Genomic DNA, 5,089 nt, shown 5'->3' on the forward strand with positions numbered 1-5,089 from the left:
CCGGGAAGCCGGGACCCCGCCGCGTGGGCGCCGCAATCTGGCCACAGCTCAGGGCCGATGGCCGCAACTTCCGCCGCGGGCGGGGCGGGGGTGATGGGGGCAGCGGGCAGCGCCCGCCGAGAGCCCCGGGCGCTCTGCACTGCGCGCATGGCCTTGGGCTTGGAGAAGGCGGCGGGAAAGACTGGAGCTGGGCAAGGTCTCCTGCTTCTCCCTTTCCTCTTTGCCTTTCCGCTCTCTTCCTCTCGCCTCGGTGAGTCTCTCCCCCTCTCCTTTATCCTTCTTTCTCATTCCCCTCCAGTGCGTTTGGCTGACATTCCCCCTACCCCGAGCGCCCTCAGCCCCGTTATTAAAATGAGTCTTGCCGGGCTCCCGAGAGCCGGGAACCTCAGGGGGACTCCGTGCGCGTACGCGCCCGCCTCTCTCCAGTCTCTGGTGGTCTGGAACCCGCAGCATCAGGGCTGCAGGGAAGCTCGTTAGAAACGCAGAGTCGCAGGCGCATCCAGGCCCAGTGAGACAGAATCTAAATTAACCAATGTCTCCAGGTGATTCATAGGCACATTGGGGTTTGAGAGGCAGTTTTCAGTCTTCGGGGGCGGGGGGCTCATCCTCAGGTATGCTCCTCTCCCCAGGGTCCCTGGGGCTTCCAGTTCCAGACACAGACCCTTTCTGGGGCTGACAAGGCTATTTCCTGAAGATTCCACAACCTCTCCCAGCTTTTTTTTTTTTTTTTTTTGCGGTACGCGGGCCTCTCACTGCCGCGGCCTCTCCCGCTGCGGAGCACAGGCTCCGGACGCGCAGGCTCAGCGGCCACGGCTCACGGGCCCAGCCGCTCCGCGGCACGTGGGATCCTCCCGGACCGGGACACGAACCCGCGTCCCCTGCATCGGCAGGCGGACTCTCAACCGCTGCGCCACCAGGGAAGCCCTCTCCCCAGCTTTTGAATAGTCCTTGCTCCCACTCCCTCGACTATCTGTCAAAGAAAATTCAGTAAGCATTAAAAAAAAAAAGAAAGAAAGATCCGCGCCCAATTGTAAACAAACAAAACAAAACCTTTGAAATAAGAGAAAAGCAAAAGCCACCATTAGCCCAACTCTCCTGCTCCAGAGCAAGTCACTGTCAAAGATTGTGGTGAAGTCCTTCCAGACCATATACAGGCTTCGTAACCTGGTTCTTTCATTTCTTAGTGCCTCTTGGACATCTTTCCACAATACAAGATCCACCTGACCCCTTTAACAGTATAGGCCTGCACCAGTCTATTCCCTGTGGATCCTTCCCTCCTTTGCCTGTCCAGCCCTGAAAAGCCCGTCAAAGCCAGAAAGCCTGAAAACAGGTTTTCAATGTGTGTGCCCTTGTGGTGGGAGGACCATGGGGTCAGGGTTGCTGCCTGATAAAGCCTGGAAAGTGAGCTCCCCTCTTGGCCATGGCTGGGCTCTCTGCCAGTTGCTGGATCTCCTTGGAGGAGTCTCCACCCAAAGGTGTAGTAAGGGAGACTGGCTCCCTGGAGTCAGATGTGCAGGAAGCGCTGACCCATCCGTCTGTAGCTTGGATTGGCTCAAAGGAGAAAGATCAAAGTGTGAACAGAACATTTCTGGTCTGGAACTGAGACCGGGGCAGAAGTTCTGTGATTTCAGAAGATGCAGGAGTTCTAAACATTCGATTTCCTTCCTCTTTCCCCATTTCCAACAATGAACAAGGTCATCCACTTCTGAGGCCAAGTGTAAGCAAAGAAGCCCTTCTGCTTAGGTCGTATTCACAGTTTCCATCGGAAAAAGGAGGAGGAAGGGGGAGGGGGTGGGGGAGGAGGAGGAGGAGAAGAAAGGGGAAGAGGAAGAAGAAAAGGGGAGGAGGGGAGAGAGAGAGAGGCGTTAATCAGGAGCACACCCATCACATGCAGACAGGATGCAGTGGAGGCAGCAGGCTTGTGGCTGTCAGTGATTGGTCAGGTTCTTGCAGTCCAGGAATATTCTGGTTTTCTTTCTTCCTCTCTTCACCTGCGTCTGATAAGTTTAGAAGCTGAGGAGGGAGGCAAAGGCTATTGTACTAGCTTTTGGTCCCTCCAGCTTCCATTGTATATTCTTGCCTCCTCTGTAGTAGATTAACTGACCATAGGTGGGTGGGTTCATTTCTAAAAAAAAAAAAAGTTACTCTCCCAGGTACAAAGGACCTTCCCCCAGAGGCAACTATCGTTACAGTTTCTTGTGTATCCAGAAATGTTCTTTGAAAGTACAAACTATATATTTAAGGATCCCTTTTTTTCCTTTTTCGTACCCAAGTGGTAACATACTCCATACACTGTTCTCTATTTTGATTTTTTTCCCTGAATAGAGACCACTCTCTACCTTACAAGGTGCGCGTGCGCGCGCACACACACACACGCCCACAATACACATATTTACAGTAATACACTTGCTCATTAAAATGCTCACCAGAGCAGTCAGAAGGGCAACAAACCTCTGTCCATTCTCAATGAGGACAGTACCCTCACCTCAAAATCGAGCATCACAGCATTGGAATCTGGGCACACAGGCTCCTGATGGTACTTTTCTGCTTCCCTCATTCACAGAGAAGCTAGGACACTCTGAGCCACAGATAAGGAGAGATCAAGGATCCTCCTACACTGAGTGGAGCTTCTCCACGGTGTCCCCAGAATGGTACTTTTAGCCACTGCCTGAAACTTGCAGGTGAGTCCATTCTTTTCTTGTTGTAATTGCAAAAACAATAGTTTGTCCTATCTGGAGGACGATCAACCAGAGAGATCGAGACAGACAGACTTTAAAGAATATATATAAGACCATGAGATGAAACTAATTAGTCATTTTCGTCTTTATTTTTTGAATAAGTAACATGTTCACATAGTTCAAAATTCAGAAGCATATCATGAAAAGTTTGCTTCCCATTCCTGTGGGCTGAGGGCAGCCACTCAATTCCCTTCCTCAGTCACCATCTCTTGTTTATACTTCCAGAGGTATTCTATGCAAATTCAAGCAAACACACACACACACACACACACACACACACATGCACACGCACACACACTCCCTGTCGGTCCCACCAGTGCGTGCGCGTTCTGTCTCTCTGTTTCCCTTTTTCTTTTCTTAAAATTTATTTAATTAATTTATTTATTTATTTTTAGCTGCATTGGGTCTTCATTGCTGTGCGGGCTTTCTCTAGTTGCAGCGAGTGGAGGCTACCCTTCGTTACGGTGCGCAGGCTTCTCATTGCGGTGGCTTCTCTTGTTGAGGATCACAGGCTCCAGGCACGTGGGCTTCAGTAGTTGTGGCACACAGACTCAGTAGCTGTGGCTCGTGGGCTCTAGAGCGCAGGCTCAGTAGTTGTGGTGCATGGGCTTAGATGCTCCGCAGCATGTGGGATCCTCCCAGACCAGGTCTCGAACCTGTGTCCCCTGCATTGGCAGGCAGATTCTTAACCACTGCACCACCAGGGAAGTCGCTGTTTTCCTTTTTATACAAATGGTAACGTACTATACATATGGCTCTCTACCTTGTTTTTTTCAATTAATACCTGGGAGATCACTTCTTTGCAGTGCATTAAAAGCTTCCTCCTTTAAAAAAGGAACAGTGTTCCGGTAATAGGCATGTACCATTGTTTATTTAGCCATTGCCCTGTTGAAAGACAAATTCATAATGTTTCTAACCTTATACTATTATACATACTATTACTTATACGATTACAAACGATGCTGCAAAAAATCTTGTAAACTGTCATTTACATATATGTAGTATATCATGTGGATAAATCCCTAGAATTAGAATTATTAGGTCAGACAGTCAGTGCAGTTGTAATTTTGATAGATGTTGCCAAATTGTCACTTAAGTGTTTTCCCAATTTATGTCACAATGTAGAAGAGAGACTGCTTGGTTGACAGCTAATTTAAATGCTCACTCTTATTTTCCTGAGCGCAGGGAGAATGTGACCTCTAATTTGGATGTCAGAATAGGTGACAAGCTGACCGCTATGACTCTACAGGATAGACTAATAAAATGTCATTTCCCCCTTCAAAACATCAAGGTACAAATTATAATAGATTTCAACATCTGGTACCATTTTCAGTCCTTTCAACGATTTACTAATGACTTTTCCAAGTAGTTGAGTAGAACGGTCCAAGTATGCCAGTGCATTTCTTCTTTTCTTTTTTTTGCCAGTGCATTATCTCTTCTGAGGAATATTTATGTTTCGAACATATAATTCAATAGGTATTTATTGGGCTTCTTTCCTGTGCCAGGAACTGTCCTAGGTGCCAGGGGTCCAGCAGTGAACAAAACAGACAGCATCTCTGCTTTCAAACATGTTAACAAAGTAATTGCTATTGTGAATATTATTATAATTTCTTTTGATTCTCTCAACAGTCCTGGAAGGTGGTTACAGTAGGGTGTATGTGATTAACCCGCTGCCACCCCAAGTCATATGGCAGACATTGCTGGTTGTTCCCACAAATCTGTTCCACTTTCTGCATAGAACTTTTGGCTGGGCACATGGCCACCCAGAACAAGGACTACATTTCCCAGCCTCCTTTGTAACAAAGTCCTGGCCAGCAGGAGGTAAACAGAAGAGGTGTGTGCAACTTCCAGTGATATCCTTCTCATTCTGTTCCTGCTGGCTCGAATCTCGACCTGATGGCTTGGGCTGGAAGAGCCACCAGGATCCTGAGGTGGCCATGGGGCCGCATATGAAAAAGCTTTAAGAGAGGAGCCTGGGAGCTTCCCTAGTGACGCAGTGGTTAAGAATCAGCCTGCCATTGCAGGGAACACGGGTTCGAGCCCTGGTCAGGGAAGATCCCACATGCCGCAGAGCAACTAAGCCTGTGCGCCACACCTACTGAGGCTGTGAACCACAACTACTGAGCCTGCATGCCACAACTACTGAAGCCCACGCTCCTAGAGCCCGTGCTCCGCAACAAGAGAAGCCACCGTAATGAGAAGCCTGTGCACCACAGCGAAGAGTCCCCTGCTCGCCACAACTAGAGAAAGCCTGCACGCAGCAACAAAGACCCAAAGCAGCTGAAAATAAATAAATTTATTTAAAAAAAAAAAAAAGAGGGCTTCCCTGGTGACGCAGTGGTTGAGAGTCC

Source organism: Lipotes vexillifer, unplaced genomic scaffold (assembly GCF_000442215.2).
Source record: "Lipotes vexillifer unplaced genomic scaffold, Lipotes_vexillifer_v1.1 scaffold689, whole genome shotgun sequence".
NCBI classification, from domain to species: domain Eukaryota; kingdom Metazoa; phylum Chordata; class Mammalia; order Artiodactyla; family Lipotidae; genus Lipotes; species Lipotes vexillifer.